At 45.6% G+C, this 25,214-nt stretch overlaps 1 protein-coding gene across 5 annotated transcripts in view; it reads right to left on the reverse strand.

Annotated features, from left to right (window-relative positions):
• LOC119449227 (putative phosphoenolpyruvate synthase) overlaps positions 1 to 25,214 on the reverse strand; it is a 614,437-nt gene that overhangs the window by 575,206 nt on the left and 14,017 nt on the right. The gene's annotated exons all lie outside the window — the stretch shown is intronic.

Here is a 25,214-nt window from a genome sequence, read left to right on the forward strand (position 1 = left end):
ACAGGGCACTGGCCACTTACAATAGAAGTCGATGGGAATCCAGGAGGTGCCCAATCATCGGTCATTCGTCACTGCTTGTTGGTACGTTTGTCTTGTGCTACAATTTTGTGTCTATATATATACACATACAGGGTGGTCATTTTTAAGTGTTACGGAATTTTTAGAACTCGCCTGTGGCAGGTAGCATAATTCTTATCATTGAGCTGGGTTACTCGATGAGGCGGACATTAGTAGCACGAGCAATCGAAACACACATTCAACTAATTAACAAGAAATCACTAATTAACTTATTTTTTTATTACTTTACGACACATATTGCGATTTACGAATTTGAGCCGGTGAGCTTGTCAGGCGTATCCACTTGGAATGAATTTCCAGAATGACACCAGTTTGGAGATAGGCGCCATCAAACTCGCCGTAAAAATGCGCTGAATTTGTTAGCAAAATGCTGTTTTATACATTGAAGCGCAAAGGTAACTGAAACGCCCTTGTATTTCGTCCCACACTTTGGGCAATAATATCTCGAAACTGGTGTTATACTGGCAATTCATTTTAGGTGGATGCGTCTTGCAAACTCACCGGCTACAATTCATATATTGCAATATGTGTCGTAAAATAATTAACTAAGAAGTTCATTAGTCATTTTTGTTAATTATTAGAATATTAGTTTCAATTTCTTGTGTTACTAATGTCCGTTTCTTCGAATAACCAAGCTAAGTGATAAGAATTATGCTACCTGCTACAAGCGATTTTTAAAAATTTTCGTAAAGCCTATAATTTTGAACACCCAGTATATACAGGGTGTCCCAACTTTCTTGCACCGACACTTAAATATATGCAAATGCCACGTAGCTGGACAGAACCAAGGTAATGTTGTTTGCCGTCGCTTACAGATACTCATTTTTTTCATTAGGTAAATAATTAGATAATCATTAAAATTAATAATTATTAATCGAATAATAATAAATGATTAGCTTTTCAGATATTATATTTAGCTGAAAAGTGTCAATCAGAAAATTATAGAGCAACAGGAAAAACTCCCGATACAGCTTTCTGTTGCCCAATACGTGGTACATAAAAGTGTTTTTCCGAGCGTGAAAGAAGCCCGCGGATACACGCATAGTGCCTCGAGCGGCTAGTTGTGCGGCAATTTTGCGTGTATTCGCGGGCTTCTTTCACGCTCGAAAAAAAAAAAGAAAAAAATCTATTTTATGTTGCACGTATTGAGCAATAGAAAGCTGTATCGGGAGTTTTTAGTGGCAGGAGCGTCGAGTGCCATTTGTTCTTTGGACAGTACTTCCGGTTCACCTCCTGAGATGATCAAGAGGTGAAAATAAATCGAAAAAAATAGTACAGTACAAAAGTCAGGAATTTCATTATAGATATGATATCGGAGCATAAGTTTAGCTATAAGTTGAGTTACTGAAGTGTCTGGAATAATTAGAATTAATTAGCTGAGACGACCGGGGATACAATCCAAGTAAATCAGAAAAATAGAAAAAAAATGGTTCATTTCAGAATTCATGACTTTCAATATAGATAAGATATCAAAGCATAAGTTTTGTTGCAAGCTGACTTGCTGAAGTGTCTGGGATAATTATAACTAATTAGCTGAGACCAGATTAAAAATAAATCAGGAAAAAAAGAAACAAAGTAGTACAGCGCAAAATCCATAGGTTTCTTTATAGACATGATATCAAAGCATAAGCTTAGTTCAAGTTGAGTTACTGAAGTGTCTGGAATAATTATAATTGATCAGAAATCACTTATTACTGCTTACCAAAGCACAGAACACCAACGCCGGGATGCGAGTGCCAAAAAGAAACACCTAAGGTTGCCTACTCTTTTAAGCATGAAATGCTTTTAGCTCCCGTTGTCGGCGATCTTCAAGTGACCTTGAGCCAAAAGCCAAAGCTGTTATCCGGGCAATCAAAACGAGAACATGCCGGCAAGTTGAAAATGAAATTTTGTCACCCGTAGGCACGAGTACAACTGTGGCATGGACGTAGAGAGCACTATAGCGTACCGTACATACAATGCATTGTACTTGATATAAACAAAACATATGAGCAAACAAAATAGTAAATGGTGTCTGCTTGACACTGGCTTTGCCACACATCAAAAACCACTATGACAAGTTGCGAGAACAAAACGAGATCATCCGAGCAACCAGTCAAACTTGAAAAAAGGCGGTCTCTGGCACCAACCCTTTACTACACATGCTAGTTACTCTCCAAACAAATTACAAAAAAAATATTGCTTGCAAGTTCTTCCCAATGTTTCTTGACAATATTACTCAAGCTGTAACTTCTATTATGCTGAAGTTTTGTCATTTCCAATAGCGACGTTCAAAAGGCAGATTATGCCTAAGGGCAAGCTTTCGAAATAAAAAAAAAGGCAGATAGATACAGGGGCAGAAAAAGTGGGCCGATCCTGGAGGCAGTGCAGAAAGGGTCCAAGATCAATGGCACCCGTTTCATGTGGGCCGATCCTGGAGGCAGTGCAGAAAGGGTCCAAGCTCAATGGCACATATCCCCTGTGGGCACGGGGACCTGTAACGCTTCCTTGAACTGCCCTTGTCATACGTGGGACCCAAGAGACAAAGTTAACAGCCCTTCCTCTGTCGAGAAAATGGAGTACTGACTATTGATATGTTGTTGGCATATTGTTGAGGAATTGTTGACACAATATCCTTTCAATAATGCCTCAATAGTATTGAACGTACACAACAATACCTCAACAATAATGTTGTTGAGCGCTTCACAACAGTAAAGTCATTGACTAATTGTTGTTGACATATTGTTGAACAATGTTGAGTATTATTGAGAAGTGTTGAGCAATATTGACATTGAATATATATCTGAAAGCAAAGCTTGTCGCCGTAAGCATCTTACGTAAGCAAAGGCATATCTTACGTAAGCAAAGCTTGTCGTCCGATTCTAGTAAGCGAAGCTTGTCGTCCGATTCTAGCATGCTGATTCTAGCGTGACGGCTTCCGAAGCCCAGGCGAAACGGCAGCGAAGAGCCGCCGACCCTGAATTTAGGGCAAACGAAGCGGAACGCCTGCGGCAGCGTCGTCTTGCCACAAGCTCCCCCAGTTACGACTCGAGAGATAGGCATTTGGTTCAAGTTATGTGACACTCTATATATTTAGTGGTGATTAAGTGAACAATAAAACAATATATATGTGTAAAACACATACACGTCTACATGTGTGTGTTTCAGATATATATTTAATGTCAATATTGCTCAAAAATCCTCAATAGTACTCAATATTATTCAACAATATGTCAACAACAATTAGTCAATGACTTTACTGTTGTGAAGCGCTCAACAACTTTATTGTTGAGGTATTGTTGTGTACGTTCAATAACTATTGAGACATTATTGAAAGCATATTGTGTCAACAATTCCTCAACAATATGCCAACAACATTTCAATAGTCATTTTTATAAGGGTTCTGCGCGTTGCTGGTGCTGCTGCATGTCCAAGTTTATGCAGCTGATAAAACTAGCTTGAGTCGACCCCATGGCTGCTTCGCATACTACTCAGGGTTCCCCTACGGGAAGATGGTGTAATTTTCTCTCTCGTTCCCGACGCGCGCTCTCCTTATCTCTCGTCCGTAGCTGTGGTTTACCCGAATGATCCCCCGGTGCTTCGCCCACTCATGTTCATTCACTTCATGGATATGCTGTGATTTTTTATATATAGGGGCTTTAGGTGGGTGCAGACCCCGCGTGTCGTCTGCTTGTCTGGAGCTGTTTCGCAGTGGTTGCATCGATTTCTGTGTTTGCGTTTTCAGTGTCATTACGGTGTTGCGTGTTTGTTCTTACGTTATAAAAGCTTCGACTGAGTGTGTGGCTGTTCAGCTTCCGTGCCTGTTAGTAGAAGAACTATGTGACGGCGGTTAAAGAATGTTGAAACCACAGCGACAGTGAAGAGAGGACTTGCTTTGCGTGGTTGTGCTGGAGTAGTTACTGCTCGAGCGAAGGGCTCGTATTCTTGTTCACTGCACCATCTGATGCAAGGCTCACAGAATGGGAACGAAGAATAAAAAGAAACGACAAAACGCTGACGCTAACTGCTGTGGTCTGTTAAAAGTATTTAAAAAGCCGTTTCATCGAACGCGCGTTCACTATGATCGTGAACGGCGTTTTCAACGATCTTCGTCGCAATAAATCGCGTCTTGAATCGATGCGATACCTACGATATTCCATAAATATCCTACATACATTGAACTTCAATTAGAAAATTAAAAGAGGCAAGGTATATATCTGTGCGAAAGTTCTTCCATCAAAGTGGCACAGGCGCACCCATTCGGTGGCCTCCTTGTTGTGCGCAGCCGTTCAGAGCGCCGAATGGGAGTACTTCGAAGCAACGTTACTAGAATAAACTCAGTTTCAAAGCTCCGCCGGAGAGGCGGTCCGCGTGGCGGTTGCGAGAACTAGTGGCGTTGTAGTCAAGTCTTGATCCCGCCGCTGGCTCCCGCGACCGGCGTTGTTGTGAACGGCGCCGGCGGCGTGCGAGCACGTTGGTTGCGGAGATGGTACGCTTTGTTCGCTCGTCAATTCTGGGACTGTTTTTGGCCATTCGAAGTGCCTTGTACGAAGACACGTGCGTCACGTACGAAGCGTAGCGAGGAGCAAGAGGTTCATCTACGGTGCAGTATGCCGACTTGCTTTGCGCCAGGGTGCAGGAGCGGCTACCGCAACGACAACTCCACGCCACTTCTTCGGGCCACCAAAAGACCCGACGGAATTCAAAAGGTAGGAGCAAGCTTTACATCGCAAAGATCGAAAGCTTACTGCGAAATGCAAAGTCTGTGACGTTCATTTTGAGAATGACGACATTGTAAAGCACTACCGTCATGTTGTTGCTGGACAAGAAGTTTTAATCCCACGAGGAAAGTGGGAGCTCGCGCCCGGTGCCATTCCGCGCTTGTTCCCAGCACTTCCACCCCACATTTCTAAGCCAAAATGTTCGGGATCAACCCGCAAATCGCCCAAAAAACGCACGGCGTTCCGCGAGAGCCCAGTGCCCAGCTCTTCGGCGGAGGAGTCGCCAGAAATAGAAGAGCAAGACGAAACGCAGGCGATTACCAACGCTGCCTGGACTCAGAGTTGCCCTGGCATCACATTGACAATAGATCAATTGTCAATTGTCGCACTGCCTTCAAGGCAGTGGATTTTTGAGAGCTTTTACGACGAAGTAACGAACAAGAGGTGCGGAATATTTTACACTCGCCGGCTCGTGAACTTGCTTGTGCAAAAAACAATTGTAGTTGACGAGCAGTTTAACTGCCTAGTGAACGGCTACAGCACGCAACGCAAACGCTTTCGTACAGTGTAAGAAGTGCTGCGGGCATGGAACGTCTGCTCGGTGAAGTTGAAGAACTGAAGGTGTGTGAAGGAGTCAACACTGATGACTCGTCTAGCTATAGAATACGCGCAAAGAACTGCTTGGTTCTCACATCACGACCGATCTGTCCGAATTGTTTAAGGCACCGTAGAAAGATGCGACTGCAGAGACCAGCGAAGGCAACCGTTAAGGAGCTTAAGGTGAAGAATCTTAGAAGAATGTTGCTTAGGGCCATAGCAGCTCGCGAGAAGCAGAAGAAAGAAATCATGGACCTGAAAGGAAAGATAGAAACTACCTCGGAGGAGTGCCTGAACAAGCAGCTTGACTGTCTTTAACCTCTGCAAAAGCTTGCGGTTGAAACTGCATTCCGCAAAATCAAAGCAAAAGCGCCGTGCGGTATGCGGTACAACGCAGAATGGTTGCTTAACTGCTTGCTTGTACGAATCGCCAGCCCACGGGCCTACAAGCTGCTCATAGACCTGATCATGCTACCACTGCCAACCATGAGCCGGCTGACGCAAATACTGAAGGGAATTCCATGTAAATATGGGTTTCAAGTCGTCTGCCTGGAAACCATACAACGGCAAATGAGCAAGCAGCCCCCAAATACAGCCTTGGGGACGCTTGTTGTTGATGAAATCAAGCTCAGGCAGTCTTACGAATTCAACAAATCTACGTACAATGTAGACGGTTTTGTTGATTACGGTGGGGTCGTGAAGGAGGGCACAGGCCAGTTAGTCGACCGTGCGTTGGTGTTTATGTTCGTGCCCATGTTCGAAGGATGGGTACAGCCTATTGCCAGTTTTGCCACAAAGGGTGCCGCACCTGGCCGTGTGTTGGCTGAGCTGGTGCTCGAAGCCGTCGTGCAGCTGCACAAGTATGGTGCGACAGTTATTGCCGTGGTGAGCGACGGTGTCGGTAATAACAAGTCCATGTGGCAGCAGTTTGGAGTGAGTGGTTCAATTTCAAACACCAGGCACAAAATTCAGCAGCCGTGCCTTCCTGAAGGACAGCACTTGCACTTCATCTGTACCCATGATGTGATGCGCCCCATGCAATAAAGTACATCAGGAACCACCTGCTGAAGCATGAGTATACGGTCAGGTGTGTACTTATAGACGTACCTAGGCACGTCTTTAATTATGTACTCCCATTATTGTTTTTTAGGCCGGAGAACATCGCATAAACTTCAGCCATTACAAGGTGCTCTTTGAAACGGAAAAAACAAAACACTTGAAAGTCGTGCCGAAGCTAACCGAGGCCCACACCCAACCGAGCAACCTACAAAAAATGAATGTTCGGCTCGCCACCCATGTATGCAGCTCATGCGACATATTTTTGATAATTGTGACCTGCAAAGCCGCTGAAAATAGTTAACTTGGAACGTGTAATTGCGTTTGCAGCTCTTCAGCCGAAGCACTGCAATTGGTTTGAAGATTTACCGTGAGGCTGGTGTCGTAGAGTTTCAGGACTGTTCTGGCACAGAAGCGTTCACAAAGATTATGAACGACCTGTTCGACGCACTGAATGCGAAACACCCACAAGAAGGCATCAGAAGAGGATCTCCAAAGATCCAGGCAAGCGATATGCATTGTTAGATTTTCTCCGTGTTATCAAGATCACAGTCACTTTGCTTTCACGTTTCTAAATCACACAATTGTCATATTACAGGTCATCAAGGACTTCCTGAACATATTGAACGAGACGGAGCGAAACCACCGTCAGAAAAACATGATCCTCTTTGCCTCACGACAGACGATAGAATCCCTGCGTGTAACACTGCTGTCTGTGCTGGACATCATTGAAGAGCTTCTTGCAGCAGGAGGTACACTGTATGTGCTGACAGCAAAGCTCAACCAAGATCCCCTTGAGGTGATTAGTGCTACCTGACACTGGTACTTCATCCACTTATGAAAAATGCACTCATTATTACCAGCGGCATGAGTGATGTTTATTACTTTACCGATTTATTTTGGTAACCTTTCTTTTGCAGTGGTTTTTTGGCATCGTCCGCTGCTTCAAAGGGGACGAAGATCACCCCAGCATCACCCAGTTCAGCCAGATATACAGACTTCTGTCACTGTACACGCCCCTGAAGACTGCTATCAAGGGCAACTGCACTGGTCCATGCGACTCCGTCCTAGTTTCATTCCAGGACAGCCTGGGCTTGAAGGCAAATGCAGCAGCAAAGCTTCAGTGTATCATTTCTTTTCCTGACGAGAATAATACGCAAGACTCGTCCAACTGCAGTGTTCAGGACATGGTAGTATACTGCCTGTGTGGGTACGTTCACAGAAAAATGGAAAAAGTGACAACGTGCAAAGACTGCCTGGCATCCCTCACCAGTACCCCTGAGGAGTACGCAGCCGCGCCCAAACCACAGGAAAGTGCACTCACTCAGATGAGGTCTTTCAAACAAGGCTGCCTACGTCATCCCTCACGCAGCCTTTTTTTACAGTAAAGGCTATCGAGAAAGCTGCCCAAGAGGCCTTTGACGAAAACCCCATAGTTGGTGACGTATTTTGGATTGTGCTTGAAAAGTTGGAGTGGTTGCCACTGCCTTTTTTGGGCTGTGCTGCTCATGATCAGGACGTGATGGCTAGAGCAGTTAAGTTTTACATTGTGATGAGAATGTTCTTTTTTGGCAAGAAAATCAATCAGGAACTACAGCTCTCTGAAAAGGTGAAAAATGCCAGAAAGAAGGTGAAGTTGCTGTAAAATTTTACACTCTGCTCTTGATTGTTAGCCTCCGCGAAAACTTGTGTTGTAAATAGTATAAAGCATCAGGACTGTTTTTCTAGAACGTCTTTTTTTGAATATAGAAAACATGAGTACTGTTTTTCCAGAAAGTTTTTATATGTCCTGTAAGTCAACTTGTTTGCACGTATAAAGGCACTGCCTTTACAAACTTGTTGAGTCGTTCTTGGTCTAGGGAAGACGGCACTGGCTAAAATTGTAGCAGTAGTTTTAAAAACTACGCTGACAATGCTCATTCGCTTAGGAACTCCCGTACGTGCAAGTTAAACGCTCTGTAGACAACTCAAATAAAGGCCGAGCGTCGATTCTTACCCAACCAATGAGCAACGCATGCGCGTCAATGCATACAGACGACCTTATGGTTATCCACTTAAGCAGTGCACAAATGTGATGCAAGAACGTCGACTGGAAGGATTAAAACAACACTGCAAGAAAGCCGCCGCGAACCGCCACTGTATGCTGCCGTAGCAGACGACGCGCCGAGACTAGCGCAAGACTTGACTGCAGCGCCGCAAGTTCTCGCGACCGCCGTTCGGACCACCCTCCTCCGCTGGCGGAGATAAGGAGCTGCGAAACTGACTTTATTCTAGTAACGTTGCTTCGAAGGATCTGGTGTCCACCGCAAAGCTTCTGTATCAGAACAGTGCGCCCAACGCTGTAGTTTCAAAGCCGCGAGCGCGGATGGATTGCAAAATGATGGTGCAAAACGGCCGCAAACCACCAGTGAAGGTTCATCTGTACTGCAATTTCGATCTATATTCAGTCGCGTGGTAGAAAATGCTACTTGGGCCAGTGGAATCATTAGATTATGCCTACTGTGAAGATGAAATGATTTATTTGCCACCTGCGGTGTGCAAAAGTACAGGCTGCTGCTGCTGCTGCAGATTTAAAGAGAATGATAGTGTTCGCAATGCTGTGATGAAGACGGAAGACAAAACAGGTCATACAACTTGTGAGGATGTATAGTCCAATTGATCAAGAAAGTTGCCTTAATTAACAGCTCCACCTTGTTATGGTGGACTCAGTTTAATTAAAGCCTGCATCAAAGAAGCACTACTATTCACCCTTTTCGCGGCGATCCCGTGGGCGCTGCCATGTTTTATCACGTGGTGACGCGTCCATTGCTTGCCTCAACTGCCTCCGTTGCCTTCCTGTTTGCAATGGAAGTGTATGATGCCGGAGCGGCTTAGAAAACGTCTGTTTCGGAGATATCGTAGACGCTGACTAGGAGGACGACACGAAGCTTTGATCACAGCTTCAGAGAACATGCAAAAGCGCTTTCGGAGCTGATTAAGCTATGTCCAAACGGCGCAAGCAGCGTATATGGTGCTTGTTATAAAAGTGAGGTTAAATATGTATTCCAAGCTATCCAAGCTTTCCGATTATTAATTCAGTCAGGATTAGTGTGTTTTGCTCTTTGTTCTTTATTCGGCAATTATTTTGAAGCAGTAGCTTGTCAGTTTCTGACTCAGTGAAGTTCCTCGGTGCGGCCACTATCTGATTATTTTCTGCCTAATCGCTTGCGGGTGTGCTCAGTTCCGATAGATTTGTTCTTGCTGCGCACAAGGCTTGAAACGTAGATGTCTTGTACATTGTAATACCTTGTAGCAAATATACATTACAGCTAGTAACTCGCTTACTCTTGTGGACCGTCACGAAACATTCAGTTCGACCATTCGTGCGCCATAGGTGTAGCCCGCCATTTATTGTGCGTATACAGTGCGCATATATTCAAGTGTGCGCCTATTCACTTATTCTTGATACGTCGGCGATATAGTGGGCGTAAGCTTTCCTGCCATTTGGTACAGATGTGTATAGATAACGTGCGCGAAACTTACTATGACAGAAAGCGCGCTACTCCCTTTGTCATTGTTTAACGAGTGGTACTCACTCTTGCCGACGTTCTGGGGATGAAGCCCTTTCTTTGAAGGTTAGCGATACAAGGCAGGCGGATGAGCAAATTTCTGTATCCTCGAGGAAAGCCGTACATAACGAAGTGCCGGTAACACGTTCGGACAGTTGCAGCAGCGGTCCGCGAACTTGGCCACACAGATTCATTCTATTCCTTAACATGCCAGTCACTATTTTTGCAGCCAACTACAGCACACGTCTCTAATCTACATGATTCAATCTAGCATGATTGGATCACAGTGTGTTAGCGAAAACTCAGTTGCATTTCCGACAGCTGATCGCACAGAAGCAAGGTAGAAACAGTAATGGTTTCGTATTCGTGCGCGGTCGCTGAGGAGAGGTATGGCGCGCCGCCGTGAGCGCCATCTCGTTTCTCTAAAACAAACTGCTCCGCGAAAAGGGTCAATACAGATATGGTTCTCGCTGAAAAATGTTTGTTATATCTTATGAAAACACGTACAATGTACGGGGAACATTGTACGTGCTTTCTGCATTTACCAAACATTTCTCATGTACCAATCAAGCCACCATCCTTTTCGGCTCACCCTCGCAAGCTTTCGCTCGCACCTACGTAATACGGCGTGCGGCCGCCATGTTATCGCACTTGGACTTTATATACGGAACATCACGGCGACGGTGGAGATTCGCCTGCAGTGTCCACACAATTGCTATCGCAAAAGCGAAAGCGCAGGAAAGTATGCGGAATGTGAACAATCGATAGGAATAATTCCATATAGAAAAATTCTGGCAAGTGAAGCAAAAGGTAATATTTTACCGTGAAAGAGCAGCTCGCTGTCAAGAGCTACAATTGTGTCTTTGTAGCACGACCTAAGTCGCATCACGGCATGCGATACAATGGTGAGTTTGTCAAGCGTATGATGATGAACATGCGAAGCACATATACGAGCATCTTCGAAGAGAATTAATGTCATATACTGGGTGTTTTTTTAAGACAATCTCAGTTTTGCAGATGAGTTCCCAGGCGCGGCGGAAATACATTGCCGCTAATAACGTGAGGTTCAAAAGACGAATTAACAAAAATATATTAATTACCTTTTTTATACAGTTTTGCTCTGGCGAGTATGAAGGCACTAACATTTTAACGCACCTTTGTTTTTTTAGCTTGAAAGTCGCATTTAATTCGAGATATTTATCATCGAATTTCAACGGTAATTTCAGGCAATCCGCTGGAGCGCAGAAAACGCGACCTCGGGGTCATATCGTTCCGATACGCCATGACGACAAGCACGAAAAAGTAGCAAACCGAAAGTTTCGGCTGTAGTCGCGGCAGCTACTAATGCGTCACATACGCTTTCCCTGGCAAGCATGTGCGGTTGTGTGTCGGGTTAGGATTTGCCGCGGCATGCTGTCATTCGAACTTCGCCGCACACTTCTTGAATATCTTGAATTAGGTGCGATTCTCCAGGTCTTTTAAAAATAGGTGCGGATGAAAATGTCACTGCCTCTAGCTAATTTGCCATTTAGACAACGGTCCCCAAGGCACGAATAAAAAATGTAATCAATAAGTTTTTCTTGATTAGTGTTCTGAAGCTCACGTTATTAGCGGCAATACCCGCCTCGCCTTTGAACTCGTCTACGAAAACGCCACGTTCGCGTCATTTATTACTTTTTAAAAACATAAATCAGCATTGTCTCAAAAAAACACATCCTATACATAGTCAGTTTCACGGGTCCATATAAATTAGGCATTCTTATTCTCTATTAGTAGTAGGTCACCGAATAAGTATACTTTAAAAATCCTACGTTGCAATGAGCTGGACTGTCTTAGAAAACAAATGAAGTGCTTCCTTTTCCTGAATTGAACCACCGGAGGTTCGACACCCGAAACAGAGCTAGCTGGTACGTAAGCTCAAACGCACGCAGCAATCAGTAAATAAGCCTTATTATAGTCAAAAGAAACCCTAAACCAGAAATCACCTTCCTACATGAGAAATTTGCTGCTCCTACGGCTTTATAAATACAAAAAGCGCAGCAGCCCCCTTGTGATAACACGGCGATCTATGAAGAGCGGGTGGCGCCGTGGCACGATGATGATGATGATTTATTGGCATCCCCTTTGAAACGGGGCGGCGACAAATAGTCACCTAGCCTGCTTGACTTAATCAGGTATACTATACATGTTCTTTATCCACATTTTTGTATACCTCTCATTATTTGTCTTTTTCAAAAATTTACCTTGTACCGCTACGTGCGATTTTAAGAGATCAGGTCGTATCTATCTTTTCCCCGATTTTTTTCCACCAGTACTCTAATCGTCTCTTGCTGATCTCTACGGCTGATCTGTTTATGTTTCCTTCCACTTTAATCCCAAGCGCTTCTGGGAGTTCCACGTTACCTACGGTTCTCGCTGGGTGGATCCCGTGGCATTCCATTAGGATGTGCTGAGTGGTCTCTGGATCTTTACTGCAGCAAACACATGCCTCATCTAGTTCCGAATATTTGTTCCGGTATGTTTTGGTCCTTAGGCAACCGGCTCGAGCCTCAAATAGCAAGGCACTGCCCTTTGTGTTATCGTACAGATTTTCCCTTCTAATTTCTTTCTTCTCATTCTTGTAAATCTCCATTGTTCTTTTTGTTTCCATTCTTTGCATCCAATTCACAGTCTCTATTTATCTTTCTTTCTTTCTGATGACTCCTGGTTGTCTATTTACAGTTTCGATTATCCTGTACTTGGTTGCCAACTTCCTTGACCTCTTCCTTCATTCTGTGTCCACGCTTTTCATGTAGAGATACTTGTGCACTTTAGCCGCCCATTTATTTTCATCCATGTTCCTGAGCCTTTCTTCAAAACTAATTTTGCTTTGTGCTTCTCTGACTTCAAAAGAGGCCCAACCCATGTCATCCTGCACTGCCTCATTTGTGGTATTACTGTGGGCTCCCCAAGCCAACCGGCCTACTGATCTTTGATTAACTTCCAAAGCCGACAAGATATCCGATTTTAAGCATAGAATGGCATTTGCGAATGTTAGCGCTGGCACCATTACTCCTTTCCAGATTCCACCACCTCATACTTATTGTGGCCCCACATTGCTCTGTGTTTCATTATTGCTGCATTTCGCTTCCCCTTTATTTTCAAATTATCTTGGTGGTTGCTTGAGTAATTCTTTCCTTCGTTTATGCGTACGCTGAGGTACTTAGATTGCTTCACTATGGGTATTACTTGCTATTGAATTGACACCACGAAGTTACTCGTCTCTTCAATAAAGATCATAATTCCTGATTTCTCTGTGCTAAACTGAAGGCCTAGATTTGTCGCTGCATTCCCACAGATATTCGCAAGTATCTGAAAATCTTTTTTATTGTCCGCTAGTAGCACAATGTCGTCTGCGTACATCAGTCCAGGGACCTTCTGTTGCACCATTTGTCCATTACGCATGTAGGATAAATCAAAACCTAATTCGCTGTTTTTCAGTCGTCTTTCTATACCCTTGACGTAAAGCGTGAACAACAATGGCGACAGATCTAGGGCACCCTTGCTTCAATCCTTGGTAAATTCCCACCATTTCATTTCCTTTTCGACCTTTCCATACCACTTGTACTTGGTTGTCTCTATATATCTCCCTTAGCAGCTCCACAAAATCGTAATCTATGCCTTCATGCTGAAGAATATCCCACAACAATTCCCTGTCTACGTTGTCATAAGCTCCTTTAATATCTAGAAATGCTATCCATAAAGGCCTTTTCTGAGCTACTGAAATCTCTATGCACTGAGTTAGTACAAACGTATTATCCTCTAAGCGTCGGCCTGGCCTGAACCTATTCTGTAGTTCCCCCAATACATCGTTTTTCTCCACGTATCGCCTGCAGTTTCCGACGGCACGACCTTGATCAGCACCTCCTAGACAGCTTTTCAGGCCTGCGCGTCACGTGATGTGACGTCGTCGACGTCACATCGCGCCGGCCGACCGTGGCGGACGGCCGCGCCAGCCGCGAGCGCTTGCCGCGCGCGCAATTCACGGCAACTTCTGCCTCAGACGAGGTTCCTCGACCGCGAAGTCCTCACGATTGATCAGGGTAACGACAAATAATAACTATCACGAATTTAATAATGTATTTATTTATCACAGCCGGACGCCGTCTGTATACAGGTATACATATTTATCCACGTGCACACTGTTCGCGGCTCAAATACATGACAGACAGCAAAAGATATTGCACTGTAATGCTGAAAATATGCCAAAAGTACAGCAGACACAACATATTACCATATACACTGCGCAGCACAAAAGCATGAATGACTGGCGGAGAAAACAAGTTATTGCACCAATAAGATGCACACACAGTACATCAAATCAGAGATTCATTTCTTTCTATTCCCTTGTCTAAGTAGGCGTTGTATGGGTCTCAGTTGAATGAGAGAAAACAAAACATAACACATTGTAGCGCCAAAAGAATGCCCAAAAGACAGAACATCAAAAGCATACTCCCATCTAAATTGTAGGTTCAAGGAAAATATACTATTCACTTATCACAGTAGGAGGCTTCACTTCAATAGCATAACACAGAACACATTGCATTGTAGATTCAAAGACATGCCAAAAAATCAAAATACATAAAACACACTGGTGACTAAATTGTGGACTACAGTAGGATGAATAAGTGACACAAACAAAACAAACTTATTGTACTGCTACAGGTAGAGGCATGTCCAAGGAATCCCAACACACAAATCACATTACACAATACTGTATCTGCATACAAAGTGCTGAAGAAAATCTTACACAGCTGCAAGGTACCAAAAATGGGTCATTCAACTACCACAGCAGGCACTCGGGCAGTTCGATGAGAAAAAGAGCACAGCACATTGAAATGCCAAGAACACGTAAAAACAGATTTAAAAGCTATGTACTGCCATTTAAACTGAGGGCTAGAAAAGATGCATAAACAGAAAACAAGGCTCATTGCACTACAACAGGCAGAAGTGTGCGAAAAGAAATCACGTCCGGACTGCAAAATAAAATACACCCAGTGCAATTTGACACGAATAAATTCAGAACACGACGTGTGGAAGATTACTTTGCTTGAAAGATTTGGGCTTTTCTGTTTTTTGAATTCTGTCCTTTCCCAATGCGTAGAAGATCGTTCCTTTGCTTGCTCAAGTTGTTAAGCATTATGTTTGCTGCACAGTTTGCAACCAATGTGACAAGGAGCTCGTAGGTGTGCCCATTTTCACATGCATCTATGTCCTCAAGCTTTGGCAGAGAGTCCAGTGTCAGTTGCCGAAACACATTCCTTTGGTTCGGCCCATGGAGAAACTGTGTGGAGGTACTTTGTGCCATAAGCTTTGTAACGACAACCTCCGTGTGCATGACTATTGTGATCACAAGGGCAGAGGGAAATTTGAGGCCACCTCGGTCCAGTTGTGTGATTAAGGAATGGATGTCCTCTTCCGTTTCGGTCTCATTTCCAGTAACGACCAAGTGCCCTCGGCAGCTTTCGCACTTGAGAACTTTCATTGCAGCATGTGCACAATACCCGCCAACATAACCAATAACTGGCATTTGTGCTCTGAGCTCATCAAGGTCAGCCTCGCTAACATGAACATTAAAAGATGTTGCCGCATCTCTGACACTGTTTATCTCTTCTATGCCTCTGAGGTCATCACTGCTCATGTTTGGAAGAACATTTTGAAGGCGAATCCTGCCCTCTGTTTCACAAAGCTGCCGAACAGATATGTGGTACTGCCCACCAGCCATCTGCCTGTACTGTCCGAAACGACTCTCGAGGGAATCCGTCTGGACTTTCCCTAGTAGGATGTACTTGAAGTGAAGCTCATTAATGCAGTACTTTGCCAATTCCAAAAAGGATTGAGCAGAGAGCCTCAGGGCACTCAGTGTCTCCTGGGTAAGTACCCCGGTATCGTGCATATAAAATTCCCACGCGTCGAGCCATGTAATAAAAGCACTCAGAAAAGCTACTTTTGGGTCACCTGTATGGTGTGACATGGGCTCTTCGTAAACATTACGGTGATGGAAGCCTTTACTTGGTGTCTTTACATTGACAATACTCCACCAGCGAATAATTACTTTCATGAAATCAGCTGTTGCTGCCGCATGTTGAAATTCAGCTTTACCACTGCGAGCTGCCAGGGCTTCGGCTACGTGCGGATTAAAAACCTGCAGTACCAGTTTGACGTTTTGTCGTTCCAAGTTGCTCGGATTAAGAGCTTTTGATGTCAAGCCATACCCAGACTTTAGCAGCAGCGATGACTCCTCTTTATGTAAATCTCTCAAATGCTTAAATGAGGCAGTCATTTTGCATTCAGGACGAACATCATTGTTCGAAAGGTCAAAGCGTGGGTAGAAAAAGCAAGTCCCAGCATTTTTCTGGTTGAGCCAGTTATTCCTTATGCATTTGAAGAGATGCACAGCATCTACCACGTAAAATAATGGTCGAGCTGGGTCTGCCGGATGTGGATAAACAGGGCTAAGCTTTGGCTTTGGCAGAAACATCTTCATTGCCTTCCGGTTTAGTGAGTTATTGTCACAGACAACGGCTATGACCCTGTATCCAATCTCTTCTAATCTCAAGATCACCTTCTTCAGCATGGCATGAAGGTCATCACCCTGTAAGGTTTTTACTGGAAGAATGTGTGCCACCTCCTTGAATGCGCTCAGCAGACTTTGTATCATAAATACGTGCACTGATGTGGCCGCTTCGTTGGAATTGACTGCTGCACCACATATGTTCCCACCCTTGTAATCAAAACAAGGCTTGATATGAATTTCGTCAAGCATCAGCGTCACAGTGTGTTCATGTGGCTGCAGATGTTTGAATCTCTCGGAAACATACTGAAGGAAAGTGGCATCACAAGAATCAATTTCTGGGCGCACTTGAACAGATGTGCATACATTTCTAATAGTACTTGGATGGGGCATGGTTAATGTACTTGTTCTTCTCAGAAACTTGTAGGCATGAGGTGATATTGTGTGCAAGATGCATGCTAACACCATTACCTGTGCGCTGTACTGAATACGTCCTGCAGAAAGCAGTAGTAGCTGTTCCTTCATAAAGTTTACCACCCCTTTCTTGTCTTCATTAATGCTACCTTCCAATTTGTCTAGAAGGGAATGTATTGCAAGAGACAGGTGGCGAGAACTGCAGCGCCCCTCAGACAGCATGCACAGGTTGTTCAAAATTTCCAACAAGGAACTTACTTTTTGAACTGAGTCCGGTACAACAGTGCTACCAAGGTTCTTAATTTGAGATCCTTGATAGCAGGCAAAGACTTTAAGGTTTTCAAACACGGTCAATGACGCATTCAACCAAGGTTCACGATAGTCGGTAATGTTCAAAAACATCGAGCACTCTTCTTTATGAATCACAGTCCACTTCGCCGACACTGATACCACTTGCAGGCGAGCCTTTAGTTCTTCGAGGGACGAAAAACGGTCTCTCTCCTGCTCCACTTCATATGACGCCAGTGATTCTTCGACAGCACGAGCGAGTTGGGAAGCTTCTTGTCGGCTCCTCTTGGCATCAGGTGTTTCTCTCGTGCTGTTGTGTGGTACTGAAAGGTAGGATGGACAGCCGGGAAATACTGTTGGCACAGATCCAGGACGCAACCGCGGTACTGGCAATCCGACTTCAATAACTTTTCCTGTCCTTGGATCCGTGTACGATGTCGTCCTCTCGATGCATGAAGCGTCAAAATGATCCGCGCACACCTGCACAAACGAACGTTTCGTGAACGTCCGAGAAGCCACTTGTTAAAATAACTTGTAGATGTAGTGCAAGTACATGTAGAAGCAATATGAAAGGAAACACGGGAGCGTGCGTCCACCGCGCTTCACGAAGCGCTGCCACCGACAACTGGCAAGAATGCACGGCACCAGGCGGATGTGCGGAAAGAGCAGCCGGCCGCGATGGCTTGCTGCGAACGTGCTTTTATCGCAGATTCTCATCGGCTCTTGGCGGCAGCGCTTCGCGAGGCGCGGCGGCCACACACTCCGGTGTTTTTTTTTTTTTGTTTCTTTTTTTCATATAGCTTCTACCTGTACAAGCAACGAGGAGCTGACAACAGGAGAATCACAAATGCTTACCTTAGTGCACGAAGTGGGAACAAAATCCTTCCTAGGAATGGCGCGTAACCACTTCTTGAGAGTGTCGCAGTCTTTAGGGAAAGAAAACACTTGTATCTTCTTTCCCGTCTTGTAGTTGCCGGTGCACCCCGGTACACAACACTTATTTGGCATTGTGGTATCACTTGAACATCACACACGAAAACAAAATTGCCGCAAAACAACAACGGGAAACGACAAATGTGACAGCGCCGTGCCACCAAACCGGCCCGCGCTGCGCGGAAAACGTGAAAGACGGTGGCAGATTCATGACGCTGCCGATGCGGCTTCAGCAAGTGTCGGCCGGCCGGAACTGACGTCATATTGCAGGGCGCAGGCTTGAAAAGCTTTCTAGGAGGTGTTGCCTTGATGCGGTCCAATCCACTTCTATCGCAGCGCCGCCACAGTGTTTTTCCACGTCGGGCGCCTCATTGCAAAGCATGTGCCGCCCCAGCCGCTCGTCCCACTCAACCGTATTCTAGTGCACTATAGCCGAAGCGCAGCCACCACCGGTCATGAGCACAGCGCATGGATGGAGTAAATGGAGAAAGAAAGCTTCTCGTTTCTCCATGGTGCAGCGCAATGCGCTGCTGCTAGGCGGCTGGTTGAGAACATGCGTGCGATCATGGATGGACGTAGTGCCATATTTCAGCCGCGTGACGAATTATCTTATCTTACCAGTCATCGTTTTACCAATTCGCCTTTCAAGAATCAGCAAGTCGCGAACGCGCTTGCACCGTGCTGAAAGCATTAATTACATTGATTTAGGCAAGAAATGCAATGGCATCCTTTGGTTTGAAGCGACTTCGGTCCATCTTGACTTTTACATTCTGTTCAAACAGCGCAAAATACGACAGAAGAAGGAAAGGGAAGTACAAAGGAGTAGCACTGCTAGCTTCCAGCTGCGCCGGGGCAACAGATTTTTCAGAGTCGAGACGCGCGAGGATAACTCGCTGCATGTTACATGCACACCACCAGAAAGTCCGAGCCCGGCCCGGGCCCGGGTCAAAAAGCACATGCCGTGCCCGAGCCCGGCCCAAGCTCGTGAAAAAACTGCCCTACAAGGCCCGGCACGGCCCTCGGGCCCGGGATTTCGTGTAATCCCGAGCCCGTGCAGTGCTCTAGCCTGTGTTTGTGGCATGCCAGGAACGCTGTCGCTCGTAGGCGCCGACGCGTCCAGCGCTAGTCACGCGAAATATCGCCAACGCGTTCGGCGTTGGCAACCGACAGCGTTATTGCCACGTTACGCAACTTGGTTAGCCTCCCTGCGTTTGTGGCATGCCTGGAGCGCTGTCGCTCGTAGGCGCCGACGCGTCCAGCGCTATAGTCACGCGAAATGTCGCGAAAGGAAAGGTACCAGCGAAAATGATCGCTCGAGAATAGCTTCCTACAGGCGTACTTAAGTTAAACCAAGTTAAGATCTAGCAGCAACCAAGTTAATACCTAGCAGTAGCAGCCAGTAAGTTTCGCTGTGAGTAAATTTTGCGCGACCGAGTCCAAACTTGCCCGTTTTTTGGGGCATTCTCTAGTTTGAGAATATTACCTTTTGTATAGGGGTCCCATATTATAGCAGCAATAAGCAGCATCTTATTAGTGACACCATCTGAGCCAGGGGCGGATTTGCTGTTCAGCGAGAAGAGGACCTGTCGGATCTCAACCGCAATGAAATCCTGGTCCAACTCGGCACATTACACCCCGTGTAGTCTGGGAACTGGGTGGTGGCAGAGCAAAGCTATCGGCGACTGGCAGATTCTTGTTTTTGAGCCTGTCGAAAATCAACTCGTCCGGGGTAGAAATCTGAAACGAGGTGGATGGCTTGCGCAAGGGCTCGTCTCTGGCTGGACCTGGTGCTGCCCTCATCTAGAAGGTGTTTGAGCAGACCCCAGCTCTTTCCGGATCTGAGCTGGCCCTCGACGGATTCGCAGAGCTCCTCCCATTGTTGTTTACACAGGTGTTGTTGTTTACACAGTGCTCTTCGATCTCGATGTTGACCTCGGAAACCTTCTTGCAGAGCTGCCTGTTATGTTTCTGTCCGTTCCATCTCATAAGGAGGCCTTGCTTGGCTTCCATCAGGTGGGCCAACCTGTTATCCATCTTGTCACCGTCGAGGTGAGTGACGACCTCCTTGGTCACCGCCGCGGCATCATCGCTGATGCCTTTGCACCAACTTTCTAAATCTGTCTCGGCCGTCTGTGCACGCTCCGCTCTGATCTTGCGGAAAACGTCCCAGTCGATTATCTTGAATTTCCTCGTCCTACAGCGGGCAACTGTGAGGGAGACCTCGATGACATAGTGGTCACTTCCGAGGTTTAGAGCCGTGTTTACCCACTTCACTTCCCCGACGTTCTTGACAAAAGAGAGGTCTGGGGTGGTGTCCCGGCATGTGGAGTTGCCTCTCCTAGTGGGGAAATCCTTATCGATAATGAGTGTCAAGTCCGCTTCTATCGCAGTCTGCCACAGGTCGCGTCCCTTGGGCGTGTCATAGGTGTACCCCCACACCCTGTGTGGGGCGTTGAAATTCCCGACGACGACAAGGGGGTGCCCACCGGCCAAGCTGACGGCCCTCTTGAGGAGAAACTCTGCTCTCGCTCTGCGGTAGCTCGGACTGTAGTATACGTTAAGGATAAAGAGGCTGTTTCTTCTGAGGCCCCTTCTGGGTGGGTCCATGAGGATTTCGGTCATGACATACTCGATGCCATCACTAACTGTGCCGAGGTCGCGCGAGAGGCAATTGTACCTTTTGTTGACGAGGGTAGCAACTCCCCTAGCTCCTGAATGTGATAATAATACCAGATAACCCGCGAGTTTGATGGGGGTACTAGATACAACTTCCTGAATAGCGATGATTTTGGGTTTACCTGCGAGAGTTCGTAAATATTGCTGCAGAAGTGGCTTCTTGTTCGGAAACCCTCCGCAGTTCCATTGCCAGATGCTAAAGTTCTCGTCCGCACTATCCATGTCTAGGCTGAGGGGAGGGTTGAGCGGATAACGCGGCCCTCAGAATCGCGCCTTCCGTTGGTGGTGCTAGCACACTGCGTTGTACTGCATGCAACCTGCGAAGGAGCCGGCCTGGCATCGACCTCTTCCAATTTGCTGATGCGCTCACTGAGAGCACCTAATCCCATTTTGGGGTGCGCTATAGCTGCTTGGACCTTTTCTAAGCTAGCCTGCATGGTGGCGACGGCATTATTGAGTTCCGAGAGTAATTTGGTAGAGAAGTAGCTGCGCGCGCTGCGTCCAGCAGGACGCAGCGCGCGCAGCTACTTCTCTACCAAAGCCGAAGCGAAGCCGACATGCAACACGGTCGCCGTCCCGCAAGTCGTGTGCCTTTCGCTGCAGCGGACCATGAGTTCATGAAGCAAACATGCAACAGCTCCTCTGAAGACATATTTAACTTTCGTGTTGTACGAATTCCAATGAAAGAGGGATCAACCATAATTTTTTCTCCATCTTCGCCTCTGCGCGCTGCTAACGTTACATGCTGCCGAGGAGGCGAGTGCCATCTGGATGGGGTTTTCGCAAGTAACCTACCCGGGCGCGCCGCTGTTGGTATGGTTGAAATGCTGGAAAAGGAGTTTGTGTTTGAGTTTCCTCGTAACAGAATTATGTTTTCTCATACATTCAAATTACAATCGGACGCTCTCTGTAGGTTGTAGTCAAGTCGTACTTCACGATTTTTCTGACTGATTTTACATTGAGAGATTCAATTTTGTTACTAACGCCTCTGCGCCACGCGGAATGACCTGTGTGGTCGGGGTGGTTCCAGATAATTTTCTGCGCCACGGACGCCGGTGCTTACGCCCACACCGACGCCCAATTTTCTGCAACACGGGGCCCTTAACACTATTGTGCTAATATCATTGATGTATATAAGAAAGAATAATGGAACCAATATAGATCCCTGCGGCACTCCCTGCTTTAGCTTTGCAAGCATCGACACGACGTCGTTAGTTTTGACCAACTGATATAGCTCATACAAATAACTATTAAGAAGGTGTAATGCAACACCCCGCGCTCCGTATCTTGATAATTTCTTGAGTAATAAATCGAACTCTATAGAATCAAATGCCTTCTGAATGTCTAAAAACAAACCCATTGTATATTTTATATTTTCCATGTTTTCAATTATTGTCTTTGATGTATACAAGAGCCTGTTCAGTCGACCGGTGCTTCCGAAAGACATACTGGCACTGAGTTATTACTTTATGTCTTTCAAAAAGTTAAACAAATCTGTCATAAATAATGATTTCAAATATTTTAGATATTGCTGAAAGTCTGTAGTTAGATAAGGCGTTTACGTCACCACCTTTGTATACTGCAGGAACCTTAGCGATTTTCAATCGTTTCGGAAATACACCAGTAGTCAAAGTGAGGTTAATTACATAGCTAAGAACTTCGCATTTCAATGGCGATATCAACTTTATTTAATTTGAACTAAGTTCGTCAACACGAGGAGCTACATTATTTTATTGCGATAGCAATTACATGAACACTCCAAGCGCATTTCTGCCGTCATCATCGCCGTCGCCGTGAGCTTCCATATAAAGTTCAATGGCGATAAAGTCGTCGCCCCGCACCGTAGGCTGTGTGTTCGAGTGAAAGCATACGAGGGTGAGCCGGCAATCGCGGCTCGCCCCCGTGCCTCGCGGTCGCCCCCGTGCCTCACGGAGGCGAGGCGACGGAGAGAGAGAGGGAGGGGGGGTGCCTTCTGCTCCATCGGTTGCTGCTCACAGCACCGCTGCGCGGGCGCCGTATCTTGAAAGCGATCTGCGATGTGGGCGAAGTGGGCGCCCGCGTGGGCCTCATCTTCAGAGCGATATGCGATGGGGACAAAGTACATGCGCCGAGTGCCGGTAACTGCGTATGAGCTGTGCTTCCGACGTTTAGTTCGCGTTGAACCGAGACGAGAGAGAGCGCGAAGGTCTATTTGCCCGCTGCTGCTGGCGCGCTTTCTGACTCCGGCGTTTTCACAGCGAGTTTCCGCGGTCATCGAGGGAGATGTGTTCATGTTTACCTGTGTGCGCGTACACCGTGCTTGTCTATGTAGTTAGGAAGCGAATGTTTACAACTTTATACAGCCCATTAAACTACTATCCTTGCTTCGTATAGCTCTCTACTAATTTGCTATCGCAATTGACGCTTCGCCTTTCGGGCTAAACCGCGACATCCTTAAGCATGTTGAATATATTTGAGATTTCACTTGGGTGAGTAGGTCGCAGGAAAAGAGATTAAATTAGCGTTGCATGCACTGGCATTGCGCCATCGCACACTTTTACACTGGTGTAGATATAGGAACCTGCGTCCACAAAATCTTTGTTTATTGCAATAGCTAGCTTTTCACCACTGATAATTTCACCATTAAATACGAGTTGCTTAATTTTATCACTGGTTTTCTTTCTTGAAGTTATTGAGTATACAGCCTTCCATATTCGACGTGACTAATCTTCTTTCTGGGATTTTACGTGCCAAAACTAGTTCTGATTATGAGGAACACCGTAGTGGAGGGCTCCGGATTCGACGTGATTATATAGGTGATTATTTACGCCCTCAAAAAGATTGTGGTAGTAATGCCGTTTCGCTTTCTTTAAGTCGGTCGTTAAAGGATTACGGTACTTCTTGAATTCTGCCAATGTAGCTGGATCTCTCGAACGAACAAAGTTATGGTATAACCGTTTTTCTTTAAATTTTGATACGCTGATAAAACTGAGCATTAACCCATGGTTCCCTGAGTTTCTTTCTAGTACGAGAGGAGAGATCTAGCACTGGAAATGCAGCATTATATGAAGTGCGTAGTACAGAATAGAATTTCTCGTAAGCTGCGTTTGTATTATATTCATTATGTATCTCACTCCAGTCAATCAGCTCAACTAGACGAAAAACTTATTTCTGTGTTGCAGGGTTGATGGCTGGCCGCCTTTCTTTTTCATTGTTATGTTTGACTTGGCGCCTTGAAACTGCAAAATGCAGAAACAGACGCAAATGATCGCTTAGATCATACGAAAATATTCCACTGTTAAGTTCCTGTGCATTAGCGTTTGTTATGCAAACATCCAAAATTGTGGCAGTTTTCTGTCTAAGCCTAGCTGGCTGCCTTGTATAGTTTGCGAAGCCATATGTTGATAAGACTGTGTCAAAGTTTTCTATACGTAAATGTCATTGAACGTCAAGTCAATATTGTTGTCCCAGGCCAATGCCAGTCCATGAATTCTAAGAAGCTGCCTTTGTGTCAGATCGGTAGCCGATAAAAAGTGATCACCACTTTTTTACAATAAGTAAGCATAAACATTCAAAATCAACGTTCATAGTTTAAAAAAATCATCTAACAGCTCATAAGAAAAAGAATCCCTAAAGTATAAAGTATCCGACATTCTTTTGCTTACGACAGACATGTTCACATCGGTAGCTCGGAAAGTGGGGTTTAGTGTCATCATCTAATAGCCATGCTTCAGTGAACGTTAGAATGTCAAACTCACCGGACAAAGAATGCAAGATTACACGAGGCTAACGCGGCGCTGTGACTCGCTAAGCCCTAGCCCGCGGTATAGTCGGAACTCCTGTCGGATACCAGGTGTGGCTTACACGAACATTTAATAACGAAAATGATAACGAACTTGAGAACGCCTTCTTAAATGATCCCTAGCAACTGACTTGAAACTGAAAATCGGCGCTCGGCGATGATTTTATCGCCGTTGGACTTTATACAGAACCTCACGATGACTGACGATGCCGATGGCAGAGATCCGCTTGGAGTGTCCATATAATTGCTATCGCAATAAAAATTTAAAGTAAAATTGTTTTACAGCGTGAGCAGTTATGGGCTCATTCCAATAGCCGTTTCGGCTCGCGATTGTGTCCGCCGCCGCCACCGCTGGTGACCGTAGTCCGCACTTGAACGCGTTCCTAAATTCTTTATTATTTTCGTTATTAAATGTTCGTGCAAGCCACTCCAGATCCCCAAATTGTGAAGCAAAAATAAGGCAGCACACTTCAGCGATTCCTTCAGCTTTGAACTCACTTATTGTGACAGAACCATTTTTCTACTGAAAGACCACCTTGTTGCTCCTTTGCTTTTTCCTCATACGCTCATATAATTGAGACCACAAAGCG

Source organism: Dermacentor silvarum, chromosome 4, assembly GCF_013339745.2.
Source record: "Dermacentor silvarum isolate Dsil-2018 chromosome 4, BIME_Dsil_1.4, whole genome shotgun sequence".
NCBI lineage: Eukaryota > Metazoa > Arthropoda > Arachnida > Ixodida > Ixodidae > Dermacentor > Dermacentor silvarum.